The sequence below is a fragment of the Sitophilus oryzae genome, unplaced genomic scaffold (genome assembly GCF_002938485.1).
Source record: "Sitophilus oryzae breed Bouriz unplaced genomic scaffold, Soryzae_2.0 scaffold_402_pilon_pilon, whole genome shotgun sequence".
In the NCBI taxonomy this organism is placed as follows: domain Eukaryota; kingdom Metazoa; phylum Arthropoda; class Insecta; order Coleoptera; family Curculionidae; genus Sitophilus; species Sitophilus oryzae.
The window spans coordinates 1,417,971-1,440,078 of NW_022146977.1; the positions used below are offsets into that span (position 1 = coordinate 1,417,971).

A 22,108-nucleotide genomic window follows, 5' to 3' on the forward strand; every position below is an offset into this window, starting at 1 on the left:
CGTTCAAATCCTTTCCTCTTAGGCCTATAAAAAATAAGCATAATAAACCTTGGATCACTAAAGGTCTACGCATATCTTCTAAAAACATGCGTTCATTATCTCACTTAAAAAAAATTCTCAGACAGTCTCTTCTTCCACAATTACGTAAAACTATACAGAAACATTTATCATAAGACTATAAGAGCCGCTAAGGATCTTTATTATAATAGGAGAATAGTCACTTCTGGTAATGTTGCTAAAGAAACATGGTCTATTGTGAATGAATTGAGAAACAAAGCTTTTCTTCGTCTAGCAATATCTCTACCTCACCTGAGAACCTTAACGATTACTTTGTAAATGTAGCGAAAAACTTAACTAATACCATATGTCCTCCTCATGATCCACTTTCTTATCTCTCTAATGATGATTGTAAACTTACACAGTTTCTTTTTTTCTGCCCGTAGTTTTAAGAAGGCTTCGCAGTACAATTAATACCATCAAAACTAAATCCTCTTCTGGGACCGACGGGCTAACTTTAAAAATGTTTTGAATCTGCCAGAAAGCACTCTGAATCCCTAACAACTTTAATAAACATGTCGTTCCAAAATGGTATTTTTCCAAAATGTCTTAAGACGGCAATAATCATTCCTCTGCATAAAGGCGGAGACAAAGATGAAGCTTCTAACTATCGCCCAATTGCACTCCTTCCAACGCTATCTAAGATCATAGAAAGGTTGGTTAAAAGAAGGCTGGTATCTTTTGGAAGGCTTTTCTGTTTAAGTACAAAATACTTACTGAATATCAATTTGGATTTCGAAGCAACAAGTCCACAAATGACGCTATGTTTTCCCTGCTTAATAATGTTTACTCCAGCCTAAACAACCATCATTCTACAGCAACAATTTTCTGTGATTTTTCTAAGGCGTTCGATTGTGTAAATCATAAGATCTTAATTAATAAACTGCAGCACTGTGGGTTCAGGGGATCATCTCTCGAATCGTTTAAGTCGTATCTGAGCGACAGAAGTCAACTTGTGAGGGTGGATACCACGTTGTCTTCTAGCAAGCCAATAGAATGTGGAGTACCACAAGGCCCAGTACTAGGCCCTATTTTGTTTCTTCTTTTTATTAACGACATTGCTAACATAAACATCAGTGGCAAAATATGTCTTTTTGCGGATGACACTAGCTTCACTTGGAACAACAAGGACATCACGGCACTTCATAGGATTATATCAAATGACTTAATCACCATTAAATCTTGGTGCGATTCGAACCTCCTGAGTCTCAACATTTCTAAAACTAAAGCTTTGTCGTATAAAAACTCGCTGCAGCCTTTTGTACTTAACAACACCACCATTGACGTCGAATGTATGTAAAATTCTTAGGGCTTGTTGTGGACAATTCTCTGAAATGGGACATACATATCGAAGCTTTGTCGAAAAAATTGAGCTCTGCCTGTTTTGCATTAAGGTCTGTTTCTAAGGAGCTTAACTTGTTAGTGGCTTGTTTTTGCTGTTATTTAAAAAACAAGAGTTTAGTTTAGTTTTATAAAAAAAACACTGTTAATGCTTTGACGTCATTATTACTCTGAAGATAGCACTAGAAAACTTGGCGATGTGTACCACTCGCTTCTGCCCCTCCATTTATTCCCCCTCCCGCATCGTACAAACAGTTCAAACGCTATTCCGGTCGGTATAATTTGTTTTCATTGAAACCGTACGAACAGGAAAGCAATCGATATACCGGACGGGCCGATCCTACCTATCGCCTACTCTTTTTACAGCTAAAAGTGGTACGGCGAGGAGGAGGAAGGGGAACTTTATTTAGATTGATCTGGTCTTCTCTCTTTGGAATGATCAAGACAAATTTACCTATTACGTTCCACGTTTTAACCGAATAACCGAAACGGTATTCGCTTTATCACTTCGACCACTCGTGTAGCCGGTGTTTTTTTTACGTTTTTATTCGAGTTGTTTCTCGGTTTTATCGAGTACGGAATTAAAAATGTACCACGCCAGATAGAATGAATTGACCTGGTTTAGGTATGATTGCGGAAATACTGAGTCCGATTGAACAGTTTTTTTTATTAAATACAATATGATCGAAAAAAAAGGGCGGCAGCGATGACTCTAAAATGAAATCGCCGTTATTTTATACCCTGCTGGCAAGTACCCGTATAAGAGTGAATCGTTACCCGGTGGCGTATATACAGGGTGTTTCAAAACAAATGCGAAAAACTTCAGGGGGCGATTCCTTGTTCAAAATAAATGGTAGTTTGCTTCATAAACGTTGGGTCAAAAGTCAACCATTAGGGAGATATCGCGGTACAAAGATGGCGGAAAAATAATGTTTTTATTTTTTATCTTGAAAACGAAAAGAGATAGACTAATAAAATTTTATGGAAGCATTACTGTTGTGAAAGCACACTTTCTGGTAATTTTTTCACTTTTTTAAAATGAGTGGAAGGTGTTGAAATAAACTACCCCATTCATTCTTGTTAACGAAATTTAAAGAAAAATCTTATCAAACACATGCAAAAAAATTAATTTGGATAGTTTAGTTTGTTTAAAAACTTTTTTATCTCTTGTATTTTTTTGATAAAACTCACCGATTTGAAATTAAAAAATAAAATGTAAAGCATTACATGTCAGGACAAAAAACCTTTTCTGATAAAGAATCTAGTGGGCTGCTGTAATTTTTTTAGGAAAAAATCTAGTCGGCCGCTGTTACTTTTTAAGAGTTCCTAATATTATTTTATTTGACATTACTCTACTGCAATACGTTATTATCTAGATGATTATTATTATCGTTATTATCACTAGATTCTTAATCTAAAAATGTTTTTTGTCCTGACATGTAATGCTTTACATTTTATTTTTTAATTTCAAATCGGTGAGTTTTATCAAAAAAACACAAGAGATAAAAAAGTTTCTAAACAAACTAAACTATCCAAATTAATTTTTTGCAGTTTGATAAGATTTTTCTTTAAATTTTGTTAACAAGAATGATAGGGGTAGTTTATTTGAAACCCTTCCACTCATTTTAAAAAAGTGAAAAAATTACCAGAAAGTGTGTATTCATAACAGTAATGCTTTCATAAAATTTCATTAGTCTATCTCTTTTCGTTTTCAAGATAAAAAATAAAAACATTTTTCCGCCATCTTTGTACCGCGATATCTCCCTAATGGTTGACTTTTGACCCAACGTTTATAAAGCAAACTACCCTTTATTTTGAACAAGGAATCACCCACTAAAGTTTTTCGCATTTGTTTGAAACACCCTGTATATATATATATATATATATATATATATATATATATATATATATATATATATATATATATATATATATATATATATATATATATATATATATATATATATATATATATATATATATATATATATATATATATATATATATATATATATATATATATATATATATATATATATATATATATATATATATATATATATATATATATATATACAGGGTGTTTATATATATATATAGTTAAAAAAAACTCATTCACAATAGACCATGTTTCTTTAGCAACATTACCAGAATTGACTATTCTCCTATTATAATAAAGGTCCTTGGCGGCTCTTATAGTCTTATGATAAATTTTTCTGTATAGTTTTACGTAATTGTGGAAGAAGAGACTGTCTGAGAATTTTTTTAAGTGAGATAATGAACGCATGTTTTTAGAAGATATGCGTAGACCTTTAGTGGTCCAAGCTTTATTATGCTTATTTTTTATAGGCCTAAGAGGAAAGGATTTGAACGCTAGACTGGTTAATGTTTTTACGAAAATAGAAAATTCGGTGTCCACATCATAAGAGCTAGTATCCCAGTTGGTTGTTTTACATAAGTGGCTGAACTTTTGCGCATTCTTTTCTGAAAAAATACGGCATAATTTACGAGGGGCATTTTTGATTTTGGACTTCATCGAAAATTAAGTTAAAACTGCTTCATGATCAGAGAGACCCGAGCTAAAGACGTTGCAGGCGATGGAGTTAGGATCAAAAGATGACACAACATAGTCTATAGTACTAGAACTGGAATTAGATATTCTGGTAGGTGAGCCTACATGCATGGCTATTCCAAAAGAATCAAAAATGGACTGAAGAAACTCCTGAGCAGCACATACACTAAGAAAGTCAATATTAAGATCACCACACAAAATTAATTTGCTTTTTAAGGGCAGGGACTCAAGCAAGCGTTTGATAAGATTTTTCTTTAAATTTCGTTAACAAGAATGATAGGGGTAGTTTATTTCAACCCCTTCCACTCATTTTAAAAAAGTGAAAAAATTACCAAAAAGTGTGTTTTCATAACAGTAATGCTTCCATAAAATTTCATTAGTCTATCTCTTTTTGTTTTCAAGATAAAAAATAAAAACATTATTTTTCCGCCATCTTTGTACCGCGATATCTCCCTTAATGGTTGACTTTTTGACCCAACGTTTATAAAGCAAACTACCCTTTATTTTGAACAAGGAATCACCCACTAAAGTTTTTCGCATTTGTTTTGAAACACCCTGTATATATATATATATATATATATATATATATATATATGTATATATATATATATATATATATATATATATATATATATATATATATATATATATATATATATATATATATATATATATATGTATATATATATATATATATATATATATATATATATATATATATATATATATATATATATATATATATATATATATATATATATATATATATATATATATATATATATATATATATATATATATATATATATATATATATATATATATATATATATATATATATATATATATATATATATATATATATATATACAGGAGTGTTTATATATATATATTAAAAAAAACTCATTCACAATAGACCATGTTCTTTAGCAACATTACCAGAAGTGACTATTCTCCTATTATAATAAAGATCCTTAGCGGCTCTATAGTCTTATGATAAATTTTTCTGTATAGTTTTACGTAATTGTGGAAGAAGAGACTGTCTGAGAATTTTTTTAAGTGAGATAATGAACGCATGTTTTTAGAAGATATGCGTAGACCTTTAGTGGTCCAAGGTTTATTATGCTTATTTTTTATAGGCCTAAGAGGAAAGGATTTGAAAGCTAGACTGGTTAATGTTTTTACGAAAATAGAACATTCGATGTCGACATCATAAGAGCTAGTATCCCAGTTGGTTGTTTTACTGAACGGTTGTTGTGGCTGAACTTTTGAGCATTCTTTTCTGAAAAAATACGACATAATTTACGAGGGGCATTTTTGATTTTGGACTTTATCGAAAATTCAGTTAAAACTGCCTCATGACCAGAGAGTCCCGAGCGAAAGACGTTGCAGGCGATAAAGTTAGGATCAAAAGATGACACAACATAGTCTATAGTACTAGAACTGGTATTGGATATTCTGGTAGGTGAGCCTACATGCATGGCTATTCCAAAAGAATCAAAAATGTACTGAAGAAACTCCTGAGCAGCACATACACTAACAAAGTCAATATTAAGATCACCACACAAAATTAATTTGCTTTTTAAGGGCAGGGACTCAAGCAAGCGTTTGATAAGATTTTTCTTTAAATTTCGTTAACAAGAATGATAGGGGTAGTTTATTTCAACCCCTTCCACTCATTTTAAAAAAGTGAAAAAAAAATTACCCAAAAGTGTGTTTTCATAACAGTAATGCTTCCATAAAATTTCATTAGTCTATCTCTTTTGTTTTCAAGATAAAAAATAAAAACATTATTTTTCCGCCATCTTTGTACCGCGATATCTCCCTAATGGTTGACTTTTGACCCAACGTTTATAAAGCAAACTACCCTTTATTTTGAACAAGGAATCACCCCCTAAAGTTTTTCGCATTTGTTTTGAAACACTTATATATATATATATATATATATATATATATATATATATATATATATATATATATATATATATATATATATATATATATATATATATATATATATATATATATATATATATATATATATATATATATATATATATATGTACAAAAATACTAATAAAAAAAATATATACAAGGTGTATAAAGACAAACAGAAGAAAATTGCAAAGGTAAAATTGAAGACAGTTACAAACATAAAAATTGTAAAAAAAAACAAGAAAAAAAAATGAACATTGTACAAACACTAAATATTATCAGACCAAAAATTAGCAACATCGACGGCATTTCCTGTGGACTGCAACAGGTCGTCAAACGTACAAGAAACTGGACACAGGGCAGTTATATAGATGTCTGGTTGTTTGTTCTGAACCACATTCGCATAATGTTGATGGTATTACAACTAATCAAACTTTTTAGATGAATTCAACTACCGTAGCGAGCATAGTTTTACGTACTGGTTTTACTAGTATGGTCATAATTGGGGCTGTTTCGTCTATAACGAATTTTTTAAGGGTACATAATTATAATATTAGAAGAAGTTCATAAAACCATTTAATCACTAATGGATTAAAAAATCCATACCATTAATATTACAAATTAAATTTTATTCTCTCATAGTCTATTTAATTTTTTGATTATGTAATGAGTACTTTGTTTACTCACTTGTTTCGTTGAACTGCTTGAATCCATTTTGGCATTCGATCAAATCGGTCGGTGTGAGAAACTATGAAGCTATGAAATGTTGCTTCGGGAGAGTTGAATATCAAGGAAAGTTGAGTTATTGAATATTATTGCACCTAACAACGCCCTAATTACTCTCTCCTTTATGCGTTACATTTTTTCGGCAATTTTAGTAACATTTGAAATTGTCACAACACTATACGACGCCTAGTTCGGATTCTTTTTCACTTATTTTTTACTACCCGAAACAGCTTTATGCAGGAATAATACTATAGTTTTTAAATTCGATGATATTTTTTGTCATCTTTTCCGTAGAACTAAATAAATTTTATACTCCTTAACATTTTAAAACAGCAAATAAAAATGACGTTAATCAAAATTATCTTATATTATATTTATATTTTCATATTTTTCTTATTTTTCTTTAAATCGGTATAGAAATTTGTAAAATCATAAAGGAAATTATCCAGTTTAGAACAAGCAGAAGATTTTATGAAGAATGCATTTTTCTCAATTTTTTTCCTCCTGTAAAGACAACCAGGAAACATACTGTAGAAAAAAACTACCAAACCAATCATTAATAAAATTAAATCTTAAACATTAGATATCAAAAATATTAATTTATATGTAAGTATTGAGCAAAACTTAAAATTAAATTACTTTTTTTCAAAACTCACCCTCGAAAAAACGATCCTTTTCTGGTGCAAAAACTTATTCTGAATACCAAATTCATTCCTTTTTTTCTACTTTTTTTTAGAAGTATGCAAAGAGAGATCCAGAAAAGATCCTCCCTACGAGACTTCGTAGTTTTGTTTTCCTTTTTTTTCTGAAATTTTTGAATTATAGAACTCGTTGTTCCTGACAACGACCAACTTTTTCTTCCGGTCCACTACTAATGCGATCGTTTTTTGGCTCGAAAACCTGTTGATTTTGTTTTTTGGATGTTAAAGTACTGCGTAGGAGAAGAAGCTTAAGGATGGCTCTATTAACTTTGACCCATAAAATATTTTGATGTTTTTCTCATCTTTTGTCAAGGTTAAAAAACATTTTTTCTATAGCAACTGTTAAAATTGCCTTATATCTATCAAAAATAGTAGATAAAATAATACTTTAACCGCAAGAGTAGATTAGATGATACTTTAACAGCGACGATAGGTTAAAAACTTTATTTTGCTTTAATTGCTTCCATTTCAGCCTGAATATCTGTTGGTAATTTACTTATTTCGTTTTGAGCCATTTCTGGCTCCAATTCAATCAGCAATCGACACGAAAGAGAATTAAAAAATATTGACTCAAAACTGACAACTAAACAGACAGCTTTATTTGTTTGTCAAATTACATAGAAACCAACGCCAACCCAGTACAATATTTGTTCTACTCTTTGAATAAGAAGACTAAGGAAGGAGAATATCAAAAATCTTGGGTACACCGCGATGGGCCTCAAATATGGCCGACTTAAATTCCGGTTTATCAGTGTCGTTCTAATTTTATTTAAAAAATGTAAAACTATGATGTAGGGTAGACGTGGGGTAGACTCAATAATTTGTTGTTTTATTTTACGTTGTGAATAAATGTTGGTAGTTATTAAAATTGTTACAAAAATATATAATTCTAATAAAAATAGATACCTAAGTTATAATAAGTATTTATTAACACAAACATCCGATACGCTACTGAAGAAGGTAAGTCAAATTAACGTATCTAAATTCAGGGGCGGGAAAGTGAAATAGCAAAAGCGGTTCCACCGTTTCCACGGAAATTTCAAATAAAATAGTTCCAGCCTCAGGCGCTAGGTGGGAGTGCAATTAATTTTTAGGTTAAGAAGTTGCTACTAGTCTTTGCTACTAGTTATAGCCAGAGGGCGTTAAATCAGAATTTTTTTGTAGTTTCCATAGTTTCCAACGGCCTTTATCATACTATTGTCAAATTCTCAAAAAATATTGTCGTTGTCATAGCGCCAATCATAATATTATCAAATGATTATCAAAACGTTTTTCAAACTATAATTTGTTATAGGTATGTGTTTTAATTAGACAATCCCTTTTGTTTCTGGCCCTGAAAATATAACGGAAGTCTTTTATTTTTGCCATCATTTAAGTACCTATTTATATTTACTCCATTTACAAAACTTTGGGCGTATTACGTAGGTCTTGTTTTATAATAATATTTACACATATTTGGCTTTAATTTTATTTAATAATTGTATAAATTATACTGTTAAATCTTATTTTTTACACAACACAATGATACTTGTCATTAGTATTGTTGAATTTGTGTAAAAAATAAAATTTAATAATCAAATTTAACTATTTTAGAGTAAAATTCAATAAATACGCTCATTTAAAAAGCCCGCGCTTCGATCCATTTAAAACAAGCCCTACTCAATAGATGGCGCCACTTCTGTAGGACCATTTTTCAGTATGGCAGAGTCCATTCTTTTTCTAGCTAGGTATATTCTTTGAACGTATCTAAATTCTTTGACATCTAATCTTTGACAAGTAATAAATAAAAGCTAAAATGCAAGAAAAATAAATAATTTAGTTAATTTAAGTGAATTTCATAAATGATCGGTTTACTACACGTATGTATATTATATAGTCACTTACTAGCGAAAAGTTGTTCCATTATTTCACTCCATTTTGCTTTGAGATCTACCGCACGCTACACAACCAACTATTTTAGAGTCTTTTTCGATAAATCGCGATAGTGTCACTGTTAATTTAAGTTCTGCCACAATTTCCATCTAGATTTACTACCTTTATACAACTATCAGTAGTAGAATAAATAATAAATAACATAAAATAAGCTCCGTAAAGACTAACCACAAAACATCCCCCTTTAGAACTTCATCTGTCATGTTAAGAAATGAAAGTATATAATAAAGCGCCTCTCGTGTTTGTTCGCACTCAAAAAATTTCAATTAATGCCTGTATATATTTTTAATATATTTTTTAAATTTACATTTTTTTAATTGTAAAGTAATATAAGATTTAAATGGAATATATTACATAACAATTATGTCAATTACAGGATTACAAGTTTGTTTTCTAACATTTTTTAAATAAATCGAATTATAAAATTTCAATATATGTATATTTGTCGTAGGTATGAAAAAAGTAAAATATAAAATGGACAAATGCTTACTTACATTGCAATAAAACTTCCACTTTTAGTTTTGCAATCCAAACGCAATATTTCTATTTCACAAATAAAAATATCCGACAACACTAAAATCACTGAAACTTCAGCGGCTGACAACGAAAACTGAAAAATATAACGGCACTTTTTGTTTTGGACCTGCATATCAACATTACGCTGTACTATTATATGTTTGTTGTTGAAATAATATAAAATATCTAATTATAACTTGTAAATTTTAATATTTTAACATGATTTTAACTACTTTTGACAATAACTAACTTTTTGTTATCAAGATGACATTTTAGACGGCAACTGACATTATATGTCATAATATTTGAATCTTAAATATGTATGTAATATAATTTAAATTCCTATAATGCAACTTTATACTAAGAAAACATTTATACATTCACAAAATACAACAAAGTCTAATAATATAGTTTGAAAACAATGAATATTGAATTAAAATTAAAAAAGTTAAGCGCGACCCCTTGTGTCAAAATTAGATGATTAAATTTTCCCAATTTTTACACCATTTGATGACCGGTGGCGCCTCTAGTGTTTGTTCGGGCGGTTGGTCTTTTACTCCCGCTTATGGCTATTAAAGAAAAAGTTCTAAAGGGGGATGTTTTGTGAGACTAACAAATCCACAAAATTTCAAATCAACTTCAAATGTGTCAAATGAATCGTCAAACCGAACTGTCAAGGATTCCCACCCTAGAGTGCTTTTTCCGCCCACCATGCATGAATACATGGATAGCATTATGCTCCTTCCTTAGTCTTCTTATTCAAAGGTTCTACTCGTCATATGTTCATTAAAATAATAATTTCTGAATATTTTTTAAAACGTAACTCGCTATGGAAAAAAATATTTCGAAATTAATTCCGAAATTAATTCACTCGCGATTTCATCGTTCGTGAATTAATCTTTTCCGGTCGACGATAAAATACCATTTTATCGTCTTGTATAATTGACGTAAAGTATTTTAACTAAATGATTAGATTTTTACGAATTATAAATATTGGAATATTTAGAAAATTAGAAATCCTAGAATTATTGTTAATTATCCATTTTCTACGAAAAGTTGAAAAGACAGCTAAGAATTTTGTAGTACAGTTTAGTAGATAAAATTGATATAATTAAAAGAGTTTTATATCAGTTGTTTGATGTTTGGTGGTGAATTCCTTTCCTTTAGTACATTACTTTAGTTTTTACTAAATTTATTTTGCACTTATTTTAGACTCACCCTGTATATCAAAAATAAAAGAACCCTGAAAAAGCATTTAAAATTCCTAAAAATAAATAAATATAATTTAAAATAAAATATTCCAGTCTGGTACCATACAAGTATCAAATTCTTTAAGGTATTCAAAAAGGCTCGTTAAAATCCAAACACATCAAACCCTGAGCTTCTAACGACGTATAAAATTTCATATTGAACAGTCTCTCATTTATTTATCTCGGTTGACGACATTTCCGCTAATAATGCCATAACTTCCGAAAAAAACTTCCATTTTCATGGCCAAAAAAATTTATTCCTCCATTTTCTTGGAAAGTATGCAAAAAGCAATCCGGAAAATCCACTCTACTATCCTTCCTAGTTTCGTTTTTCTTAAATTTTTAAATTATAGGATTTCTTTCTGACAATTTCCTCGTTTTCTTCTTTGGCCAAATATTAATAGATTTTTCTGTCATCGAAGATTAAATTTGTAATAGTCACTGTTTCGTAAATTAAGAATTAATATACTATATTAATATTATTATTATATTAATATAATTAAAAACTAATATTTATAAAACAATAATATGCTCCTTTATATAAAGGTACAATAAATATAATCTAATTATATAATTAGATTATATTTATTGTACCCTAATTAGATGATATCGAATTTTAATCTCCCTAATGGGAATAAAATGAAACTGGCTATACCGTGCTGGCAACTCTTACTTTTGTATCGGTATTTACATGTGTGGAAGACTTTTTTTGAAATGACAGCTAGATAAAACCATTAAATATGTTTCTGAGGATCTGAAATGGAATTATAAGGATATCGTTAGGGTGTAGCTCGTTAGGGTGTTCATTTTTTTATAACGAGAAAACGTCAATAATCACGATAATTTAAAAACTCGACTTTTTAACACAGAACACGCGATAACTCAAGAACCACTTTAGATATTGAAACTTTTTTTTATTTTAATGTTCGGAACTTTTACAAGATGTTTAAATAAAAAAATTCGATAGACTTGTTTTTTTTTCATTCAAAAATTTAAAAAAACCCATCTATTTACTTTTAGTACATAGCAATTTTCAGCAATCGTGTAACTTTTTTATTTATAAAGATTCTCACGTACTGCCTGCGAAGGAAATATAGCAGAATTATTAAGAAAGTTTTTGAAAAAAGCTACAATCGTTTCTAATGGATTTCGAGATATCGATTTTTGAATTCAGAGTTCTTATAGCGCGACCACTGTCGAACACCAACTCAATTCCACTTATTTTTACGTAAAGTGCAAGTGTTTCTAACTTGCACTTAAAAATTTACAAGCTATAGAAATAAATAAACAAATAAACTATCACGAGACGAAATTAAATCGTGAATGTACATGTTCTGATTTCTTTTGAAAATCGACATCTATAAAACTGTGAACCCTTCCTGGTCACAAACGGTACATTGTGAGACAGGAAATTGTAGAGAGAATGCCCTATAACATAGCATGCAACATTTTAATGAACAGTGCTTTCCATAAAATCAATAAAATGAAGAATATACGAAATAATGTACATGTTCTGATTTCTTTCGACAATCGACATCTATGAAACTATGAACCCTTCCTGGTCACAAACGGTACATTGTGAGACAAGAAATTGTAGAGAGAAACCAGCCCTATAACATCCCAAGTAGCATTTGGACGTTATCTAACGTCGGGTATACGTCGCGTTCAATAAACCCGACGTCGGGTACCAACGTCGGTTCGACCGCCTGACGACCCTTATTTGCACCTAAATGGGGAATACAGATTCGGGTCGCCTCGACGTCGGTATCTGACCTAATAGGGAATGTAATTCTACCAATTACCAACGTCATATTACGTTGGATTTTAGTTACTTAAAATTCGTCGCTAAGCACTTACGTTACGTTTGGTTTCATATTCGCTACCAAGAATACATAAAAACCTAACCAAACTACCTAATTACAAATGGATTCATAATCACTCCTCGAATATAACTATAAGTGCCTATCTAAATCGAATATTATAATAATTCTGAATCATTAATCCAGACATCAGTTTTGTCAACGGAAGTCACTTTCTTGATATATCTGATTAAAATACTCCGGAAAACAACGAGCGCCTTCAAAATTAGGTAGATTTATGAAATAAAAATATCTATAAAAAAGTAACTCGCAAAATATTTTTTTAATTTTCTAGCTGGTTTAATCATAAACTGTACTGTGGTTCCCCAAACTCAACCTTATCAATATTATTCTACTAGAAATCGAAATGTGAATATAAATTTTAAAAACAAAAAACGATTTTAAAATGGCTGACAATCAGATACGTGTTAAGAATGGCGGATTTCTGTGTCCGACTTAATATGAACTACCAATATACCAATTCCGACCGGGTCTCCAACATTAGTCGTCTCACACGACCGAAGTCATCAAACCGGACGACCGGCAATCGTATTATGACGTATCTAATTCCAACGTACGCCACGTAACCTCACTTTGCGTATCAGTGATTTGTGGATTTGTGCAACTATATTTTAGTTTTTGTTTTCTCCTTAAAAAAAATGGGCAGCCACTTTTTTAAGCCTAACCTCACATGTCGGAGGAGGATGGGGTCTGCTGGTTTTCTAAGCTAAAAAAATGAAATTAAGATGCACCAGTAATGCAGCATCTCTTCCGGATAAAAAGCATTTACGGGTGGAGGCAAGACATCACTACTACTATTATTAGTTTGCAAAAGCCTCGACCTTTTTCTGTAAAATGTAGATGAATGTCTAAATGCCTTTTTAGTGTTTTTTTAGGCATAATAAAAAAAATTAAGTTTGTTTGCAAAAACTTTTTATTAGGTTATGTTCATGATGTTCATTAGGTCGCAAATGCTACTTAATGGGTTGTATTTACGGACGTAAATAGAGATACGTAAATTAGGTTATAAATATGAACATAAAATACAACAAAATATAATTGGACGTTAGTTTAGAGATTATCAGTGAGACGTATCCTATTCGGACAACGGGTAGACGTCGGGCTAGTTCAAGTATATGTACGTCGTGCAAGCCAACGTGGGAACGACGTTGGGAAATTAATAAAAATGGTACGTTGAGATTTTGTACGTCGACAGATCGTTGGATTTACCGACTTGGATCCAACGACGTCGCTTTTAATAGGAAAGCGACGTCACAGGTCGTATCACCAGCACCCGACCTAAATTTGCACAAAGTCTGACGTCGCTTCAGGTCAGATTTAGTTCGAAGTCAGATAGATGCTACTTGGGATAGGATACAACATTTTAATGAACAGTGCTTTCCATAAAATCAATAAAATGAAGAATATACCTTCAACCATCTATTGGATAACAAAATCACAATATTTTTCCCATATTGTGAAAAATACTAGCCAAATAAATTTAATTCTCAAAATGGCACAGTGACCTCGGTAACGGCCAAATCCGAGGTGACGATTTTGACGTTTCCCGTCTTGTCGATACACCAGGGTACGATCCAATATTTTCGATAGAGAGCGTTCCGAAATTTATGTGTTGTAGGAATGTAAAAAGAATATCGATACAATAATAAAATACCGTCTATAATAAAACAAAGTAGCATTTGGAAAATGAAAATGCTACAACAGATAAAGAACAAGAGAATGAAAACGATGTAAATATAATGGAAATAGCTATCGTTGGAATGACACGCTATGTTTAATTAATCTTTGATAATCCTGTAACATTCAAAACTTCTAATGGGAGTACATAAAAGAGAGGTAGACATTACTGGCTAGATCTAACTTAAATACTAGCTCAGTTCCGACTGCGATTGAGAATCTCCATCCAGTTCCAAGTTTGCCAGAACTATGTCGCCGTTTCGTTGATATGGGGAAAAGATAATAGAATTAAATTCGCCTAACGGGCACGTTTAATGTAAAAGGAGTATTTTGCGGAATCCCTATAACGGAGCTAATGTACCTAATTATTTAAGTTGCTCCAGTGTTTCAATTTATTTAATCAAATTCCCCTTGAACGCGTAGTATACTGTTTGGAAGCAGTAAAGGTCTTTTTATAATGAACCAAATAAGCCTCGAACAAGAAAATTAAATTTGCTGGCTATAAAACGTCGCTTACCGAATCTCAATTTTCTTTAGTTTGAAACGCTTCACCAGCACATCGGGTTCAATTTGTCAACGGTATTAACTCATACTTTTAGAAATAAATTAGATTACACGAGATCAATACATATCAGGTAGAGAATATAAAAGCTACGAAATTATATGAAATGAACAAAATTCTTACAGCTTAATGTATACTACTATATTGTAACGTTTTTAGTTCGTTACATGTCTTTGATTATGATATAATGACGTCTGGCGCATCATCACCGGATTCCCTATCGTTCCGGCCGGATAATTTATTTGACGAATTCTTACGTTCTCTAGTCCACAACCCTGTTATCGTTTGACACAACCCTGTTATCGCTCTGTGGAGGCGCTGTCAACATCGCTTCTGTCAACTCTCTGTGCTGTCGACCATTGCCGGGAAATTTATATGGTGAAATTTTGATAAAATAATTTAGTACACACTAAAAACACGGTATGTCGCTAGTGGTAGGAAAAATAATTTTTAGAGGTTACTAGTTTATTTAGTTGCCTGTGATATGCATATACAGGGTGTTTCCTAATTAATCTAAAAAATAAAAAATTGTTAGAAAACGAATTAAGGCGGGCTCTTAATAAGTATATTTATTTTTTTCTCGACAACCGTTTGATGAACAAGAAAAACTCGAAAGATTAATTTTGTTGAAAAAGGATGGCCAGTCAAGAAAAAAATACTTTTTCTTTAAAAAAAGCAGTGGTGTACCATTTATGTTAAGCAAAAAAATCGTTTTTTTTTAATTTTTAACACCCTGTAGATCAGAAAGGAAGTACTTTAGACCCAATGGTTATATAAAAATTGTTTTAAGAACACATGAGGAATCACACCATAATTTGTTTAGACTAATTCGAAAACACCCTGTATATTGTCAACTTGACAATGACTGCTGATAAATCAAAAAATACCTTTTCAGTGATTTAAGTAATTTAAAAACGTGCGAGAAGAAATAAAGTTTTTAACCTATCCTCGCTGTTTAATCTACCCTTGTGGTTAAAGTACTATTTTATCTACTATTTTTGATAGATATAAGGCAATTTTAACAGTCGCATACAATAAATATATAGATAAGCTATTATTAAAAAAGGTAGAATAATAAAAGACATGCTACAATGTCATATGCTTCTACTCACCATTACTATTAATAATTATTTATCTTCGAGAGTTGGAACGCCTCGGGCTTTTCGTGGTGTAGGAAAACCGCCAGGTGGCCTCAATATCGCCAAGTTAAACATAGCGGAACGTCGATGTTTGTCGATTGGGGCTCTAGGCCGCATTTCGTTGCGGCCTTTTGGCGATTACCGCATTTCGAAATGTTTATATAGGGTCGTGAAGGCCGGGCGGTAGTTATCAATAACGCGGGTTCGAGAGCACTTAGACGTGTGTTTGACATCTAACGCAGACGAATTAGTTGAAAGCTTTGAATGAAACATATATACCTTGTGTAAGAGCGAATAAAAAAAATATAATATAATTTTTTTAATTTATATAGCATAATATATGAATGGTGTTAATATCAATTTAATATTCAAACAACATAAACAAAAGAAGCTAAACTCACCTTAGATGCCGGGACACTTGTGTAATGCTCTCACTCTATGATCACGCAATTTGCAATCTATAAAAATAAAATATACTTGAGCATCACTGGAAACGCACATGATCACATCACCATAATCTAGTATATAAAATAGTTAAATATTTTAATATTGTTTCGTAGCTAAGCGACAAGGCGTCTGTCCCACGTACAAAAGGGATGGCCACAAAGCGACATAGCTTAATATTGTTGTTCCGCAGCTAAGCGACAAGGCGTCTTTCCCACGCACAAAAACGATGGCCACAAAGCGACATAGCTTAATATTATTGTTCCGCAGCTAAGCGACAAGGCGTCTTTCCCGCGCACAAAAGGGATGGCCACAAAGCGACATAGCTTAATATTGTTGTTCCGCAGCTAAGCGACGAAGCGTCTTTCCCACACACAAAAGGGATGGCCACAAAGCGACATAGCTTAATATTGTTGTTCCGCAGCTAAGCGACAAGGCGTCTTTCCCACGTACAAAAGGGATGGCCACAAAGCGACATAGCTTAATATTGTTGTTCCGCAGCTAAGCGACAAGGCGTCTTTCCCACGCACAAAAGGGATGGCCACAAAGCGACATAGCTTAATATTATTGTTCCGCAGCTAAGCGACAAGGCGTCTTTCCCGCGCACAAAAGGGATGGCCACAAAGCGACATAGCTTAATATTGTTGTTCCGCAGCTAAGAGACGAGGCGTCTTTCCCACACACAAAAGGGATGGCCACAAAGCGACATAGCTTAATATTGTTGTTCCGCAGCTAAGCGACGAGGCGTCTTTCCCACACACAAAAGGGATGGCCACAAAGCGACATAGCTTAATATTGTTGTTCCGCAGCTAAGAGACGAGGCGTCTTTCCCACACACAAAAGGGATGGCCACAAAGCGACATAGCTTAATATTGTTGTTCCGCAGCTAAGCGACGAGGCGTCTTTCCCACACACAAAAGGGATGGCCACAAAGCGACATAGCTTAATATTGTTGTTCCGCAGCTAAGCGACGAGGCGTCTTTCCCACACACAAAAGGGATGGCCACAAAGCGACATATCTTAATATTGTTGTTCCGCAGCTAAGCGACAAGGCGTCTTTCCCACGTACAAAAGGGATGGCCACAAAGCGACATAGCTTAATATTGTTGTTCCGCAGCTAAGCGACAAGGCGTCTTAATCTCTAAATACCATTTGATAATTTGCCAGGTATTATAAATCACACCCAATAAATATTACTAAAATACTCTTTGATAAATAGCTGTCCATTACGTATCTATAATAAATAACACTAAAATACTCTTTGATAAACATCTATCTTTTAACTAAACTATATTAAAATGCCCTTTGATAAATATTTGTCTACTATAAAACACACGCACAAAAGTAATACTAAAATACCCTTCTCTATCTACTACTAAAGCTCAATAACTGTTAACTAAATATTAAACTACTCTCATACAAATCCCAGTAATGCCCGTGAGTGAACAAAATACACTCACCTGTATAATACTTCATTCCTTCTATTCAGTCCCAGAAATATTTTCCACACAATTATAATCTGAATTTAACATTTTTTGATAAATGTCGACGTCAGTCAAAATAATCATCAACAATGCAAACCGCATCGTCTAGGAAACGACAATTTATAATTTCCATTGTAATGCGGCCAAGAAAAGTCAATTAGAGTTTCAAATAAAATATTATTTTTTAAAATAACACAATTTAATATAAACAATTTTTTTAACGGAAAACAAGACTTACAATAGTTATAAATATTAACAGAAAAGAACTAGTTATCTTTCTAATTAAATTACCTATGTGGTTAATTCGAATTATTGTAGTCTTTGTGTCTATTTTTTTGAACAATACTAAATTGGTTCGCTTTTAGCTCAGGATCGGTTCGTAAAGTAACCAGGAACAAAGCTATTGTTCTCGTTTAGTATAAAGAAATTGCACTGGGCCATTTTACATTTCCCTTTTTGTGATACACAAAAGTAAATAATCTTAGAGCAGTAAGTACGTTTTTTTTTCTTTCTCTTAGAAAGAATAAATTCAAAAACGCTTGCTCTCGGAAAATTAAAATTAAAATAACCCTAAAAGCATTACAAGAAAACTCGAGAGAGTTAAATTTTTCAGTATTAATAACAGCTACGTGTTTCCCCCTTTTACGTTTTTCTCTTTGTATCTTTTCTCGAGTTATTAATTCCTTTTTCGGATCAGGGCTTAAACTAACGGGAAATATTTTTAATTTCACCCGTCCCTTTGAATTCGGAGATTTTCAAAAGGCTCCGCCCCGACAGACACTACATAGATGCGAAAGGCCGGGCGGACTAAAACGCTCTCGATAAAATAATTGTTATAATTTCAACGGAAAAAGATAAAGCGGTTTGTTCTTTTTAAGCTCTAATTTTTCGTTTCCTTTGTCTCCGTATCTCCGGCTCGACTTTGATAAGATTAAATTTTACAACAAAGAGTTTTTAGACGTCTTGATCTGTTTTCCTCTGCTCGAAATTACATTTCTTTCGGCGACTGGCTATATTTTATACTTTATAATTTATTAGAAATAATATCGAAGCAGATGGCTTAATACACCCCGAGTAAGCCGACTTATCTCAATCTATGGAAGACCCTGATTGAACTGAGAGAAGCCCTGCTAAACAACAACATTGCACGATTAGCCATTCCGAAGCTGGCGTGTGGACTCGATGGTTTGAGCTGGCGTACAATCCGGAACATGATTGAAGTCTTGTTTAGATTTACGGGAATCGAGATCCTCGTTTGCTGCTACAACCCAAAGCTGAGATCGGGCGAGAAAACTGTAAACTGTTTTTTCTATCAGACTTCTCAATGTACCAGGGGCCAGCTTTGCAAATACCTTCATTCAGCGTGTACATCTCGGGACGAGCATGTACCTAAGAAGGGGGCAGTGTTGCGGACCCCTGTGAACTGAATAAGAATGAGAGAGAATAAGTCGAGACAAATTTGGATTGTCTGTTGCTCTCATATATAAGCAGACGCCTGAGGCCTGAGAAGGACAGAGAAAAACAACCGGTCGACGCGTACAGTTACAATCGCCGCGCTAATTCAAAATAAATTCCTGTTAGATAAATAGTTAGATAAATTGTAAATAAGTTATAAATAGTTCTTTAAGTTTTTTTTAATCGTTATTAAATAAATAAATAAATGCCTTTATTGTCAAAAAATTTTTCAATTTGTGGACAAAGGTAAACTAACAAACAAAGTAAAAAAACAAGGTACACAAACAAACAAACAAAAGATAATACAAAACATTATACAAATAATATTGTCAGTCTTATTGTTAAAATAAACATATATAAATGTTTACAATGTCAAAGAACAAAAAAAATTAAAATAATATTCAAAAATATTTAGCCAGTTTATAGCAAAATATCAATGACCTCTAAATAAATTAATTTCGATGTCATTAGTAAATATAGCAATAGCAAACATTAGACCAGTGTTTTCAAGATCAAATTCGATTTTCAATTCAAATATAATTCATTTACGGCGTAGAAAGCCTTGTCTAGTAAATAAGAGTTCAATGCTTTGCGAAATGAAAAAAATGATGTTATGGATTTGATTTCAAATGGCAGGTGATTGTGCATTTTTTTCGAGTTGTATAATATTGAACTTTTAACTAACTCTGAGCGTGGGGTAGGTAGATAAAGATCTTGCTCCGCGTTCCTGAGTGGATAAGTGTGAGATGGCCTTTCTTGAGAAGCTGATACATGTTTACGTATTAGGCAAACGGATTCAAATATAAATAAGGAAGGAAGAGTCAATATTTTTAATTCTCTAAAAAAGCCCCGGCAATGAGTTCTGCTGTTTAGTCCCAGTGAATATCGAACAGCTCTCTTCTGGAGCTTGAAAATGCGGTCAAATTGAGCCGCACAACACGTACCCCAGAATGGAAGGGCATACCTGAGGTGCGACTCAAAAAGTGCATAATAAACAGTTCTAGCCACTGACAAGTTAAGCTCCTTAGAAACAGACCTTAATGCAAAACAGGCAGAGCTCAATTTTTTCGACAAAGCTTCGATATGTATGTCCCATTTCAGAGAATTGTCCACAACAAGCCCTAAGAACTTTACGGATTTTACGACGTCAATGGTGGTGTTGTCAAGTACAAAAGGCTGCAACGAGTTTTTATACGACAAAGCCTTAGTTTTAGAAATGTTGAGGAGGTTCGAATCGCACCAAGATTTAATGGTGATTAAGTCATTTGATATAATCCTATGAAGTGCCGCGATGTCCTTGTTGCTCCAAGTGAAGCTAGTGTCGTCCGCAAAAAGACATATTTTGCCACTGATGTTTATGTTAGCAATGTCGTTAATAAAAAGAAGAAACAAAATAGGGCCTAGTACTGAGCCTTGTGGTACTTCACATTCTATTGGCTTGCTAGAAGACAACGTGGTATCCACTCTCACAAGTTGACTTCTGTTGCTCAGATACGACTTAAACCATTCGAGAGGTGATCCCCTGAACCCATAGTGCTGCAGTTTATTAATTAGGATCTTATGATTTACACAATCGAACGCCTTAGAAAAATCACAGAAAATTGTTGCTGTAGAGTGATGGTTGTTTAGGCTGGAGTAAACTTTATTAAGGAGGGAAAACATAGCGTCATTTGTGGACTTGTTGCTCAGAAATCCAAATTGGTATTCAGTAAGTATTTTGTACTTAAACAGAGAAGATTTATTTGTTTGTTAATTAGTGTTAAATAAATTGTGACTTTCTATTCACACGGAACCGACGAAAAACGTAACAATTAAATCTAAAATTTAATACAAGATAGAAAGGAAACCAGAGTCGTATTAATTAATTATTTTTTTCATAAAATATTGCCAGGTGCTTTAGTTCAAATATCAGTATTAATCTCCCTTAAGTCCCCTCTATATATAACTCAAGAACTCAAAACTTTTCCTGAATAATACCGAATACAATTATGCGGAGAAACAATAGGTTCGTAACAATAACTCTTTGTTAATATCACGATAAACATTCCAAATTCTCATTCGCATAGTCTTCCATTTGTTGTAACGACATTTGTGAACTCTTTGATACTTATTAATAACCTATTATTCTAACTTTATCCCTGTCTGATGTTTCATTAAAGTTTGGAAATTATATTGCTTCTTCGTAAATTCTATAATGAATTCCCTTTTTAACTTTTTTCACAGGGTGTTCCAAGCTTTCACCAAAACAACATTTTAATAATACATTTTTTGTTCCCTCGTGTAATTGACAGATGGTCTAACTAAAAAGTAAAATAATTTAGCTACAAACTGCTTAAAAGATCATCAAAATCGGCCCACTAGAACGTAATATACAGGGTCGCTGTTAAGTATGGAAACGATCGATTATTAGTAGCGATGGGAACTATCGAATGAATTA

The 22,108-nt window shown here is 32.4% G+C and overlaps 1 protein-coding gene and 1 long non-coding RNA gene across 2 annotated transcripts in view; one reads left to right on the top strand and one right to left on the bottom strand.

Annotated features, from left to right (window-relative positions):
• The window catches only part of LOC115885613 (lachesin-like), a 149,523-nt gene that overhangs the window by 72,366 nt on the left and 55,049 nt on the right, over positions 1 to 22,108 (top strand). The gene's annotated exons all lie outside the window — the stretch shown is intronic.
• LOC115885576 lies at positions 16,690 to 18,255 on the bottom strand. The gene is made up of 2 exons (XR_004050763.1): positions 18,193 to 18,255; positions 16,690 to 16,746 (listed from the first exon to the last, which is right to left on the bottom strand). It is a non-coding gene; the product is annotated as an uncharacterized LOC115885576 (long non-coding RNA).